The 15,406-nt window shown below is 46.9% G+C and overlaps 1 protein-coding gene and 1 pseudogene across 1 annotated transcript in view; one reads left to right on the top strand and one right to left on the bottom strand.

Annotated features, from left to right (window-relative positions):
• The window catches only part of RB1 (RB transcriptional corepressor 1), a 593,146-nt gene that overhangs the window by 445,430 nt on the left and 132,310 nt on the right, over positions 1 to 15,406 (top strand). The gene's annotated exons all lie outside the window — the stretch shown is intronic.
• On the bottom strand, positions 7,577 to 7,695 carry LOC135051657 (5S ribosomal RNA; annotated as a pseudogene).

Raw genomic sequence — 15,406 nt, 5'->3', positions numbered from 1 at the left:
ATGCACATAAACTGTGTTGTAATTGAAATCATTAGGTTTGGGGATTTGAACAAAATTATATATATATACACACACACACACACATATAATAAAAATCCAGATGGTCAACACTCACGCCATATATATTAAGTTGCTGGGGTAGCTACCCATGTTAGAAGCTCTTAGTGAGAACCATAAACACAAAAACCAGGTAGGGGGTGCAGTCACCAGACTTGTAGGTTAGCAGAAAGTTTTATTGAATCTTATTTAATAAAACTTTTTGCTTATCTACAAGTCTGGAGAGTGCAGCCCCTACCTGTTGATATATATATGTGTGTGTGTGTGTGTGTGTGTGTGTGTGTGTGTATGTATATATATATATATATATATATATATATGTGTATATATGTATGTATATATATATATATGTGTGTGTGTGTGTGTGTGTGTGTGTGTATATATATATATATATATATATTCTCTGACGTCCTAGTGGATGCTGGGGACTCCGTAAGGACCATGGGGAATAGCGGCTCCGCAGGAGACTGGGCACAAAAGTAAAGCTTTAGAACTACCTGGTGTGCACTGGCTCCTCCCCCTATGACCCTCCTCCAAGCCTCAGTTAGATTTTTGTGCCCGAACGAGAAGGGTGCACACTAGGTGGCTCTCCTGAGCTGCTTAGTGAAAAGTTTAGTTTTAGGTTTTTTATTTTCAGTGAGACCTGCTGGCAACAGGCTCACTGCATCGAGGGACTAAGGGGAGAAGAAGCGAACTCACCTGCGTGCAGAGTGGATTGGGCTTCTTAGGCTACTGGACATTAGCTCCAGAGGGACGATCACAGGCCCAGCCATGGATGGGTCCCAGAGCCGCGCCGCCGGCCCCCTTACAGAGCCAGAAGACAGAAGAGGTCTGGAAAATTGGCGGCAGAAGACGTCCTGTCTTCAACAAGGTAGCGCACAGCACTGCAGCTGTGCGCCATTGCTCTCAGCACACTTCACACTCCGGTCACTGAGGGTGCAGGGCGCTGGGGGGGGGGCGCCCTGAGACGCAATAAAAACACCTTGGATGGCAAAAAAAATGCATCACATATAGCCCCTGGGCTATATGGATGAATTTAACCCCTGCCAGAATACATAGAAAAACGGGAGATAAGGCCGCCGATAAGGGGGCGGAGCCTATCTCCTCAGCACACTGGCGCCATTTTCCCTCACAGCTCCGTTGGAGGGAAGCTCCCTGGCTCTCCCCTGCAGTCACTACACTACAGAAAGGGTTAAAAAAGAGAGGGGGGCACTAATTACGCGCAGTATTAAAAGATACAGCAGCTATAAGGGGAAAAACACTTATATAAGGTTATCCCTGTATATATATATAGCGCTCTGGTGTGTACTGGCAAACTCTCCCTCTGTCTCCCCAAAGGGCTAGTGGGGTCCTGTCCTCTATCAGAGCATTCCCTGTGTGTGTGCTGTATGTCGGTACGTTTGTGTCGACATGTATGAGGAGAAAAATGATGTGGAGACGGAGCAGATTGCCTGTAATAGTGATGTCACCCCCTAGGGGGTCGACACCTGAGTGGATGAACTGTTGGAAGGAGTGTCAGCTCTGTATAAAAGACAGTGGTTGACATGAGACAGCCGGCTACTCAGCTTGTGCCTGTCCAGACGTCTCATAGGCCGTCAGGGGCTCTAAAGCGCCCGTTACCTCAGATGGCAGATATAGACGCCGACACGGATACTGACTCCAGTGTCGACGGTGAAGAGACAAATGTGACTTCCAGTAGGGCCACACGTTACATGATTGAGGCAATGAAAAATGTTTTACACATTTCTGATAATACGAGTACCACCAAAAAGGGGTATTATGTTCGGTGAGGAAAAACTACCTGTAGTTTTCCTGAATCTGAGAAATTAAATGAGGTGTGTGATGAAGCGTGGGTTTCCCCCGATAACAACTGATGATTTCTAATATGTTATTGGCATTATATCCTTTCCCGCCAGAGGTTAGGGTGCGTTGGGAAACACCCCCTAGGGTGGATAAAGCGCTCACACGCTTGTAAGAACAAGGGCTCTACCCTCTCCTGAGATGGCCGCCCTTAAGGATCCTGCTGATAGAAAGCAGGAGGGTATCCTAAAATGTATTTACACACATACTGGTGTTATACTGCGACCAGCAATCGCCTCAGCCTGGATGTGCAGTGCTGGGATGGCGTGGTCGGATTCCCTGACTGAAAATATTGATACCCTAGATAGGGACAGTATATTATTGCCTATAGAGCATTTAAAAGATGCATTTCTATATATGCGTGATGCACAGCGGAATATTTGCCGACTGGCATCAAGTCTAAGTGCGTTGTCCATTTCTACCAGTAGAGGGTTATGGACACGACAGTGGTCAGGTGATGCGGATTCCAAACGGCATTTGGAAGTATTGCCTTATTAAGGGGAGGAGTTATTTGGGGTCGGTCTTTCAGACCTGGTGGCCACGGCAACAGCTGGGAAATCCACGTTTGTACCCCAGGTCGCCTCTCAACGTAAGAAGACGCCGTATTATCAGGCGCAGTCTTTTCGTGGGCAAGCGGGCAAAAGGTTCCTCATTTCTGCCCCGTGACAGAGGGAGAGGAAAAAAGGCTGCAGAAATCAGCCAGTTCCCAGGAACAGAAGCCCTCTCCCGCCTCTGCCAAGCCCTCAGTATGACGCTGGGGCTTTACAAGCAGAATCAGGCACGGTGGGGGCCCGTCTCAATGAATTTCAGCGCGCAGTGGGCTCACTCGCAAGTAGACCCCTGGATCCTTCAGGTGATATCTCAGGGGTACAAATTGGAATTCGAGACGTCTCCCCCTCGCCGTTTCCTAAAGTCGGCTTTACCGATGTCTCCTTCTGACAGGGAGGCAGTTTTGGAAGCCATTCACAAGCTGTATTCCCAGCAGGTGATAATCAAGGTACCCCTCCTGCAACAGGGAACGGGGTATTATTCCACACTGTTGGGGTACCGAAGCCGGACGGCTCGGTGAGACGGATTCTAAATCTAAAATCTTGAACACTTACATACGGAGGTTCAAATTCAAGATTGAGTCACTCAGAGCAGTGATTGCGAACCTGGAAGAAGGGGACTACATGATGTCTCGGGACATCAAGGATGCTTACCTTCATGTCCCAATTTACCCTTCTCACCAAGGGTACCTCAGGTTTATGGTACAGAACTGTCACTATCAGTTTCAGACGCTGCCGTATGGATGGTCCACGGCACCCCGGGTCTTTACCAAGGTAATGGCCGAAATGATGATATTCCTTCGAAGGAAGGGAATTTTAGTTATCCCTTACTTGGACGATTCCCTGATAAGGGTAAGATCCAGGGAACAGTTGGAGGTCGGTGTAGCACTATCTCAGGTAGTGTTGCGGCAGCACGATTGGATTCTCAATATTCCAAAATCGCAGCTGATTCCGACGACTCGTCTTCTGTTCCTAGGGATGATCCTGGACACAGTCCAGAAAAAGGTGTTTCTCCCGGAGGAGAAAGTCAGGGAGTTATCCGAGCTAGTCGGGAACCTCCTATAACCGAGCCAAGTCTCAGTACATCAATAAAATGGTTCTGGGAAAAATGGTGGCTTCCTACGAAGCAATCCCATTCGGCAGATTCCACGCAAGAATTTTCCAGTGGGACCTGCTGGACAAATGGTCCGGGTCGCATCTTCAGATGCATCAGCGGATAACCCTGTCACCAAGCACAAGGGTGTCTCTCCTGTGGTGGTTGCAGAGTGCTCATCTTCTAGAGGGCCGCACATTCAGGACTGGGTCCTGGTGACCACGGATGCCAGCCTGCGAGGCTGGGGAGCAGTCACACAGGGAAGGAATTTCCAGAGCTTATGGTCAAGCCTGGAGACATCACTTCACATAAATATCCTGATGCTAAGGGCCATTTACAATGCTCTAAGCTCAGCAAGACCTCTGCTTCAAGGTCACCCGGAGTTGATCCATTCGGACAACATCACGGCAGTCACCCACGTAAACAGACAGGGTGACACAAGAAGCAGGAGGGCAATGGCAGAAGCTGCAAAGATTCTTCGCTGGGCGGAAAATCATGTGATAGCACTGTCAGCAGTATTCATTCCGGGAGTGGACAACTGGGAAGCAGACTTCCTCAGCAGACACGACCTCCACCCGGGAGAGTGGGGACTTCACCCAGAAGTCTTCCACATGTTTATAAAACTCGACAAGTATTGCGCCAGGTCAAGGGACCCTCAGGCAATAGCTGTAGACGCTCTGGTAACACAGTGGGTGTACCAGTCAGTGTATGTGTTCCCTCCTCTGCCTCTCATACCAAGGTACTGAGAATTATAAGATGGAGAGGAGTAAGCACTATATTCGTGGCTCCGGATTGGCCAAGAAGGACTTGGTAACCGGAACTTCAAGAGATGCTCACGGAGGATCCGTGGCCTCTACCTCTAAGAAGGGACCTGCTCCAGCAAGGACCCTGTCTGTTCCAAGACTTACCGCGGCTGCGGTTGACGGCATGGCGGTTGAACGCCGGATCCTGAAGGAGAAAGGCATTCCGGATGAAGTCATTCCTATCCTGATCAAAGCCAGGAAAGATATAACCGCAAAACATTATCACCGCATTTGGCGAAAATATGTTGCGGGGTGCGAGGCCAGTAAGGCCCCGACGGAGGAATTTTCAGCTAGGTCGATTCCTACATTTCCTGCAAACAGGAGTGTCTATGGGCCTGAAATGGGGGTCCATTAAGGTTCAAATTTCGGCCCTGTCAATTTTCTTCCAAAAAGAACTAGCTTCAGTCCCTGAAGTTCAGACGTTTGTGAAAGGGGTACTGTATATACAGCCTCCTTTTGTGCCTCCAGTGGCACCTTGGGATCTAAATGTAGTTTTTGGGTTCCCAAAGTCACATTGGTTTGAACCACTTAAATATGTGGAGTTAAAATATCTCACATGGAAAGTGGTCATGCTGTTGGCCCTGGCCTGGGCCAGGTGCGTGTCAGAATTGGCGGCTTTATCCTGTAAAAGCCTTCATCTGATTTTCCATTCGGACAGGGCGGAATTGAGGACTTGTCCTCAGTTTCTCCCTAAGGTGGTTTTCAGCGTTTCACCTGAATCAACCTATTGTGGTGCCTGCGTCTACTAGGGACTTGGAGGACTCCAAGTTGCTAGACGTTGTCAGAGCCCTGGAAATATAGGTTTCCAAGACGGCTGGAGTCAGAAATTCTGACTCGTTGTTTATTCTGTATGCACCCAACAAGCTGGGTGCTCCTGCTTCTAAGCAGACTATTGCTCGTTGGATTTGTAGTACAATTCAGCTTGCACATTCTGTGGCGGGCCTGCCACAGCCAAAAATCTGTAAAAGCCCATTCCACAAGGAAGGTGGGCTCATCTTGGGCGGCTGCCCGAGGGGTCTCGGCTTTACAACTTTGCCGAGCAGCTACTTGGTCAGGAGCAAATACGTTTGTAAAATTCTACAAAATTGATACCCTGGCTGAGGAGGACCTGGAGTTCTCTCATTTGGTGCTGCAGAGTCATCCGCACTCTCCCGCCCGTTTGGGAGCTTTGGTATAATCCCCATGGTACTTACGGAGTCCCCAGCATCCACTAGGACGTCAGAGAAAATAAGAATTTACTTACCGATAATTCTATTTCTTATAGTCCGTAGTGGATGCTGGGCGCCCATCCCAAGTGCGGATTGTCCGCAATACTGGTACATAGTTATTGTTACCAAAAAATCGGGTTATTGCTGTAGTGAGCCATCTTTTCTAGAGGCTCCTCTATTATCATGCTATTAACTGGGTTTAGATCACAAGTTATATGGTGTGATTGGTGTGGCTGGTATGAGTCTTACCCGGGATTCAAAATCCTTCCTTATTGTGTACGCTCGTCCGGGCACAGTATCCTAGCTGAGGCTTGGAGGAGGGTCATAGGGGGAGGAGCCAGTGCACACCAGGTAGTTCTAAAGCTTTACTTTTGTGCCCAGTCTCCTGCGGAGCCGCTATTCCCCATGGTACTTACGGAGTCCCCAGCATCCACTACGGACTATGAGAAATAGAATTATCGGTAAGTAAATTCCTATTATATATATATATATGTGTGTGTGTGTGTGTGTGTGTGTGTGTGTATGTATATATATATATATATATATATATATATATATATATATGGGTACGGAAGGATGAGGTACTTACAAGCGACCAAAGGTGTCGAAATAATAATGTAAAAGCCAGGTGTTCAATAAATAAATAAAAATTAAATTTATTCTCAGAATACAATGCACTAAAAAAAGGGGGGGGGGTGTTATATATAGGGTATATAGTTATTTTAAAACTTGTAAACAATTTTAAAAAATGCAACCTAATCAATAAAATCTGGTATAAAAGCAGCAGAGTTGAGGCTAAAAAGTTGTAACACATATACCAAAAATCAATGAAAGGTCCATAGAAACAAGAGCAATAAGTATAAAAACAAGTACAAAAAATGCAGGATGAGCATAAAAAAGGAATAAAAAATAGGTAAAAATGAGAGAGAGGTAGCTTAACTTCAATAGTGGAGGTATGTTCAGAGTGGTACCCAACGCGTTTCGTCCCTCATGGACTTCATCAAGGGGTAATGAGAGGCTAGAGACAGAGCATATTTATACCTCCTGGCTGTGGGAGGTGTTAGCAACATCACTTCCTGTTTGTTAATTGGTGAGTTGCTGTGGAGGTATTAAAGTACATGAATAAACACCTAGACATGTAGTGAATGGAGTAAGGGGGCCAAATAGTATATTCAATTGTGAAAACGATATTGCATGTAGTCATAATAACGTTTATAACATAAAAGACAACAAAGTCCGTCAACTTCCGGTCCGGGCTGGGTGGAACGTCATCTCCGCCCCACTTCCGCCCCTCTTCCGGTTTGGATTGTGTCCGTTGTGCGCATGCGTCGGCTCGGCACCGTGCGATGCGGATAGCTGATGTGCTTTCACTTCTGTAGACGGCGGCCATCTTTTTGGTTATCCAAGCTTGGTTGTAGTCGGCGGCCATCTTTTTGGTTATCCAAGCTTGGTTGTAGTGCTGCTGCGGGGACCATCTTCAGTGTATTGTCCCTTTGATGGGCGGCGGCCATTTTTTGGGTTGTCAGAGGACGGAATGAAGAGCTGATGTCAGCGATATTAATCTGCTGCAGTTTGCATATGTCAATGTTCGTCAATTATGTTTGGCTGTGGGTACATCTTTGAGGTGGTTTTGCATAGGTGATGCATCTCCCCGGGGGGTACATAAAAACGAAAACGATAAAAGGCATGTAAATAAATAAATAAATAAATAAGGCGTCTGAATAGCTGAAAATGGCATTTAAGAAGGATCATACTCAGAATAGATGGGCTATGAATTAACTAGAAAAGATATATATACATAAAATGTGTAATGTAGTTTAAATAAGAGCGATGGAGGAGCGAGTAGAAATTACGCAGAAGGCGAGTAGAAATTACGCAGGAGGCTGAAGTAATGTAGATAACAACTAGGTCGACATCATGGAGGAAGTGCCCATGGTGATGTGAGCAGAGCATTATCCATGATTTTAAGAGATATCCCAAAAGGCGAAAACTACCTCAGCGCCTCCGGATTTACAACACCCGGTCTCCCAAGGGGGTCTCCCATCCTTGTACTGACCGGGCCCAACCTTGCTTAGCTTCCAAGATCGGACGGTGTTGGGCGTCCCCAAGGAGGTATGGTTGTAATGTATAGGGCTGAGTAGGAGACGGGGTCTCATATAAGCAATGGATACCATGATGAACTCACTACTGCCAAGGAGAGTGGGCGGAAAGGAAGTTTATACATTAATAGTGCAAAAAATCGGGTTATTGCTGTAGTGAGCCATCTTTTCTAGAGGCTCCTCTATTATCATGCTATTAACTGGGTTTAGATCACAAGTTATATGGTGTGATTGGTGTGGCTGGTATGAGTCTTACCCGGGATTCAAAATCCTTCCTTATTGTGTACGCTCGTCCGGGCACAGTATCCTAGCTGAGGCTTGGAGGAGGGTCATAGGGGGAGGAGCCAGTGCACACCAGGTAGTTCTAAAGCTTTACTTTTGTGCCCAGTCTCCTGCGGAGCCGCTATTCCCCATGGTACTTACGGAGTCCCCAGCATCCACTACGGACTATGAGAAATAGAATTATCGGTAAGTAAATTCTTATTATATATATATATGTGTGTGTGTGTGTGTGTGTGTGTGTGTATATATATATATATATATACACACACACATCTATATGTCTATATGTATGTCTGTGTGTGTGTGTATATATGTGTGTGTGTTTCGATTACACGTACGTACGTACGTACGTACGTGTGTGTGTGTGTGTGTGTGGATTTCAGACTAGAGGTATTTTAAGTGTTATGCTGAATATTTTGTACCCAGGGGAAGGTTTCACCTTGACAAGATAAGATCCCTACTGACCTCCCTGCCCTTCCTGAGTTGCCCTGCCACTTATCACCAGGTCAGAAAGCAGCTGGGATAAAGAGGAGGGTAAACACGCGGTGAGCCATTATTTCAGATTCCAGCCTCATCACTTTACAGACTGTGTAAATAAGCTTTGTGGTGTGCTTGCATTTCAGACAAAGAGGGCTGCAGTCACGTGTGTTACTTGGTGTATGTACATGGTAGAGGTGTGCACTCATGCTGATCAGTTCTCTGGTCATTTGCACTCAGTTTTTATATTGACTGATCTAGCACCAATAAATCTGACAGCTCTCATACAACATATATTACAGCTGCAAGAAGCACCACTTGGATTCACCTGATCAATCTATTATTTTGTTTGGAGCCAATTAACATACCAGTATATACCGACGCAATCAACAGGAAAAATATACAAACTCCACACAGGGCTGTGGTGGGAATTAAATCCAGGACCTCAGTGCTGTGAGGCAGTAATGCTAACCATTACAACATCTGTACTGCTCTACTAGAAATAAACGCTAGTGCCATGATAGTTTTTGAAAATGTTGAACAGTAAATTATCTATGGAAATCTGTTTTATGAAAACTGTTTTTTTTTTTTTTTTTTTTTGTAGTCATTTTGGTTATATTATCTATGTTGTACATACACTCGGTAAGAGCAGACTACAGTCTTGTGGGTCCAGCACTATGTATTCCACCACTGGGGACTGTAGCTAGGATGCACCTAAAAAATAAGATTTTACTTACCGGTAAATCTATTTCTCGTAGTCTGTAGTGGATGCTGGGGACTCCGTAAGGACCATGGGGAATAGACGGGCTCCGCAGGAGACAGGGCACTTTAAGAAAGAATTAGGACTACTGGTGTGCACTGGCTCCTCCCTCTATGCCCCTCCTCCAGACCTCAGTTAAGGAAACTGTGCCCGGAAGAGCTGACAGTACAAGGAAAGGATTTTGGAATTCAGGGTAAGACTCATACCAGCCACACCAATCACACTGTATAACTCGTGATAAACTTACCCAGTTAACAGTATGAACAACAACATAGCATCAGACAAACCTGATGCAACCATAACATAACCCTCATGTAAGCAATAACTATATACAAGTATTGCAGAAGAAGTCCGCACTTGGGACGGGCGCCCAGCATCAACTACGAGAAATAGATTTACCGGTAAGTAAAATCTTATTTTCTCTAACGTCCTAGTGGATGCTGGGGACTCCGTAAGGACCAATGGGATTATACCAAAGCTCCCAAACGGGCGGGAGAGTGCGGATGACTCTACAGCACCGAATGAGCAAACACATGGTCCTCCTCAGCCAGGGTATCAAACTTGTAGAATTTTGCAAAAGTGTTTGAACCCCACCAAGTAGCTGCTCGGCATAATGCCGAGACCTCTCGGGCAGCCGCCCAAGAAGAGCCCACCTTCCTTGTGGAATGGGCTTTTACCGATTTTGGATGCGGCAATCCAGCCGCAGAATGAGCCTGCTGAATCGTGTTACAGATCCAGCGAGCAATAGTTTGCTTTGAAGCAGGAGCACCCAGCTTGTTGGATGCATACAGGATAAACAGAAAGTCAGTTTTCCTGACTCTAGCCGTTCTGGCAACGTCGATCTTCAAAGCCCTGACTACATCTAGTAACCTGGAATCCTCCAAGTCACGAGTAGCCGCAGGCACCACAATAGGTTGGTTCAAATGAAAAGATGACACCACCTTCGGCAGAAATTGCGGACGAGTCCGTAATCCTGCCCTGTCCATATGGAAAACCAGATAGGGGCTTTTACATGACAAAGCCGCCAATTCTGACACACGCCTAGCCGAAGCTAAGGCCAATAGCATGACCACTTTCTACGTGAGATATTTTAACTTCACGGTCTTAAGTGGCTCAAACCAGTGAGATTTCAGGAAACTCAACACCATGTTAAGATCCCAAGGTGCCACTGGTGGCACAAGAAGGGGGCTGAATATGCAGCACTCCCTATACAACGTCTGGACTTCAGAAATAGAAGTCAGTTCTTTTTGAAAGAAAATGGACAGGGCCGAAACCTGGACCCTAATGGAACCCAATTTCAGGCCCAATGTCACTCCCGACTGTAGGAAGTGAAGGAAACGGCCCAGCTGGAATTCCTCCGTAGGGGCATTCCTGGCCTCACACCAGGCAACATTTTTTTTTTTTCACCATATACGGTGATAATGTTTAGCCGTCACCTCCTTCCTAGCCTTTATCAGTGTAGGAATAACCTCCTCCGGTATGCCTTTTTCTGCCAGGATCCGGCGTTCAACCGCCATGCCAACCAACGCAGCCGCGGTAAGTCTTGGAACAGACAGGGCCCCTGCTGCAACAAGTACTGTCTGAGAGGCAGAGGCTATGGGTCCTCTGTGAGCATTTCTTGCAGATCTGGATACCAAGTCCTTCTTGGCCAATCCGGAACAATGAGTATTGTTCTCACTCCTCCTTTTCCTATGATTCTCAGCACCTTTGTTATGAGAGGAAGAGGAGGAAACACATAAACCGACTGGAACACCCACTGTGTCACTAATGCGTCTACAGCAATCGCCTGAGGGTCTCTTGAACTGGCGCAATATCCCTGTAGCTCTTTGTTGAGGCGGGATGCCATCATGTCCACCTGTGGCAGTTCCCACCGCCTTGCAATCTGCGTGAAGACTTCTTTATGAAGTCCCCACTCTCCCGTGTGGAGGTTGTGCCAGCTGAGGAAGTCTGCTTCCCAGTTGTCCACTCCCAGAATGAACACTGCTGACAGTGCTCTTACGTGATTCTCCGCCCAGCGAAGAATTCTGGTGGCTTCTGCCATCGCCACTCTGCTCCTTGTGCCGCCTTGGCGGTTCACATGAGCCACTGCTGTGATGTTGTCTGACTGAATCAGCACCTATTTGTCGCGAAGCAGGTTCTCCGCTTGACTTAGGGCGTTGCATATGGCCCTTAATTCCAGGATATTGATGTGAAGGCAAGTCTCCTGACTTGACCACCGCCCTTGGAAATTTCTTCCCTGTGTGACTGCCCCCCACCCTCGGAGGCTTGCATCCGTGGTCACCCGGACCCAGTCCTGAATGCCGAATCTGCGACCTTCGAGAAGGTGAGCACTCTGCAGTCACCACAGGAGAGACACCCTGGCCCTGGGGGATAGGGTGATTAACCGATGCATCTGAAGATGATGTGATCCGGACCACTTGTCCAATACGTCCCATTGGAAGGTCCTCGCATGGAACCTGCCGAAGGGAATGGCCTCGTATGATGCCACCATCCTTCCCAGGACTCGAGTGCAGTGATGCACTGACACCCGTTTTGGTTTTAATAGATTTCTGACCAGTGTCACGAGCTCCTGAGCTCTCTCTATCGGGAGATAAACCCTTTTCTGGTCTGTGTCTATGATCATGCCTAGAGGAGGCAGATGAGCTGTAGGAACGAACTGCGACTTTGGAATACATAGAATCCAGCCGTGTTGCCGTTACACTTCCAGAGAAAGTGGTACGCTGTTCAGCAACTGCTCTCTTGATCTCGCTTTTATGAGGAGATCGACCAAGTACGTGATAATAGTGACCCCTTGCTTCCGCAGGAGCACCATCATTTCCGCCATTACCTTGGTGAATATTCTCGGGGCCTTGGAGAGACCAACCGGCAACGTCTGAAATTGGTAATGACAATCCCGTACCGCAATTCTGAGGTACGCCTGATGAGGTGGATTAATGGGGACATGAAGGTATACCTCCTTTTTGCCCCGAGACACCATAAAATCTCCCCCTTTTCAGGCTTGCAATGACCACTCTTAGCGATTCCATCTTGAACTTTAACCTTTTTAGGTATATGTTCAGGGATTTTAAATTCAATATGGGTCTGACCGAACCGTCTGGTTTCGGGACTACCACATGGTCGAATAATAAACCCCCAACACCTGTTGAAGATACAATTTGTGAATTGCAGTTAACCCTGTTTCCCTCTCGTGGGGGGAAGCCGGCAGGGCCGTCAGTGAGGAGGCATCTTCTCAAAGTCCAGCTTGTATCCCTGAGACACAATATCTATTGCCCAGGGATCTAACAGGGAGTGAACCCACTTGTGGCTGAACTTACGAAAGCGTGCCCCCACCGGGCCTAGCTCCGCCTGTGGAGCCCCAGCGACATGCAGTGGATTTTCATAGAGGCCGGGGAGGACTTCTGTTCCTGGGAACTAGCTGTGTTGTACAGCTTCTTTCCTCTGGCCCCGCCTCTGGCAAGAAAGGACGCACCTCGGACTTTCTTGTTTCTTTGTTCGAAAGGCTGCATTTGATAATGACGTGCTTTCCTAGGCTGTGCAGGAATATAAGGCAAAATATCAGAATTACCAGCTATAGCCGCGGAGACCAGGTCCGAGAACCCTTCTCCACACAATCCTCAGCCTTCCATATGCCACTTAAGTTGGCATCATCTGTCCATTGCATATTCTACAGGACACGTCAAGCAGAAATCGACATAGTTTTGACTCTAGGACCCAGTATACTCATGTCTCTTTGGGCATGTTTGATTATATATATCTCAAGACAGCATCTTTAATATCTCTCTCTCTATATATCTCTCTCTCTATATATCTCTCTCTCTCTTATATATATATATATATATATATATATATATATATATATATATATATATTATATATATATCCATGCAAAGGATCCGGCACTCCAGTCATAGATGGTCATAGATGCTCTGGTGCCTTCTTTAAGGGGTCAGCACTCCTGCACATGCAGCAATAAACAGGAAGCGGCACTCAGAGACGTGGTAAATCGTGCAAAATAAAGCAACAAAGCTTTAATATAACATCACATCATCAACGTTTCGGGGTTGTCCCCCTTCATCAGGATCCCGAAACGTTGATGATGTGATGATATATTAAAGCTTTGTTGCTTTATTTTGCACGATTTACCACGTCTCTGAGTGCCGCTTCCTGTTTATTGATAGATATATATATATATATATATATATATATATATACATACATACTAGGTTCTCAATATCTGCTGATAAGGTACCTGTCCACGCCGCCACAGCGCTATAAACCCATGCTGACACAATCGCCGGTCTGAGTAGTGTACCAGAATGTGCACGCTATCTGCAGGATCCCTGAGAATAGCTAGGGCTACCTTCTGGGCAAACGTGCCACCCTAGGGGAAGATTCCCATCACATCCTGGCCCTAGTGGGGAAAGGATACTGCCTGAGAATTCTTTGTGGGAAGCTGCAGTCTCTTGTCTGGAGATTCCCGCTCTTTTTCCTCATGAGAGGAGGGAAATTTACCTCAGCTTTCTTCCCCTTAAACATGTGTACCCTTGTGTCAGGGACAAATGAGTCATCAGTGATATTCAAATCATCTTTTATTACAATAATCATATATTGAATACTTTTCTGCCATTTTGGCTGTAACTATTCATTATCGTAGTCGACACTGGAGTTAAACTCCGTGTCGATATCAGTGTTTATTATTTTGGATAGTGAGCATTATGAGACTCTGAAGGTCTCTGCGCCATAGGGACAGACATGGGTAGATTTCCTGTCTGTTCTCTAATCTTTTGTGCAATAAAGTCACCTTAGCACTTACACATATCCAAACAGGTGTCGGCGTTGTCGACGGAGACATCCTCTCACACACACATTAGCTCCATCTCCTCCTTAGGGGTGCCTTTTACCTCAGACATGTCGACACACACGTACCGACACACCACACACACAGGGGATGCTCTATTTGAAGACCGTTCCCCCACAAGGCCCTTTGGAGAGACAGAGAGAGAGTATGCCAGCACACACCCCAGCGCTATATGACCCAGGAATCACACAGTAACTTAGTGTTAACCCAGTAGCTGCTGTATATATTGTTTTTATGCCAAATTTATGTGCCCCCCCTCACTTTTTCACCCTCTTCTATCGTGCTTCTGCAGGGGAGAGCCTGGGGAGCTTCCTCTCAGCGGAGCTGTGGAGAGAAAATGGCGCTGGTGAGTGCTGAGTAAGAAGCCCCGCCCCCTCAGCGGCGGGCTTCTGTCCCGCTATTTTGTGTACAATAATGGCGGGGGCTCATGCATATATACAGTGCCCAGCTGTATATATGCTCTATTTTGCCAGGAGGTACTCAATTGCTGCCCAGGGCGCCCCCCCTGCACCCTACAGTGTCCGGAGTGTGTGGGTTAGTGTGGGAGCAATGGCGCACAGCTGCAGTGCTGTGCGCTACCTCATATGAAGACAGGAGTCTTCTGCCGCCGATTTTGATGTCTTCTTGCTTCACTCGCCGGCTTCTGTCTTCTGGCTCTGCGAGGGGGACGGCGGCGCGGCTCCGGGAACGGACGACCAAGGGTGAGTTCCTGTGTTCGATCCCTCTGGAGCTAATGGTGTCCAGTAGCCTAAGAAGCGCAACCTATCCGCAGTTAGTAGGTTTGCTTCTCTCCCCTCAGTCCCACGTAGCAGAGAGTCTGTTGCCAGCAGATCTCTCTGAAAATAAAAAACCTAACAAAATACTTTATTACAGCAAGCTCAGGAGAGCTCACTAAAGTGCACCCAGCTCTGACCGGGCACAGATTCTAACTGAGGTCTGGAGGAGGGGCATAGAGGGAGGAGCCAGTGCACACCAGTAGTCCTAATTCTTTCTTAAAGTGCCCTGTCTCCTGCGGAGCCCGTCTATTCCCCATGGTCCTTACGGAGTCCCCAGCATCCACTAGGACGTTAGAGAAATAACAGTTATTGCTAATGATGAGGGTATAGGTGTGCTGTATTTGAATTAAGTGTCTGCAAATTCTGTAGTTCATAAGGATTGGCAATCTTTACAGTGTATTTATTTTTGCAGGGCAGTCACACTTTTTTTTGTTGTGCAGATTTTAGAAACAGCCAAGCCCCTTGGAGCAGGCTGTCCGGGGCATAGCCTTGTGGATCAGCACATGTTCATGTCATTACTGACATCTAATAACATGGACCAGTGGTGGACAACAATGCTTTACTTGCATTCCCTGGCTCCTTCCT

The sequence above is a fragment of the Pseudophryne corroboree genome, chromosome 2 (genome assembly GCF_028390025.1).
Source record: "Pseudophryne corroboree isolate aPseCor3 chromosome 2, aPseCor3.hap2, whole genome shotgun sequence".
Classification (NCBI taxonomy): domain Eukaryota; kingdom Metazoa; phylum Chordata; class Amphibia; order Anura; family Myobatrachidae; genus Pseudophryne; species Pseudophryne corroboree.
This window is presented reverse-complemented; position numbering and strand designations above follow the sequence as displayed.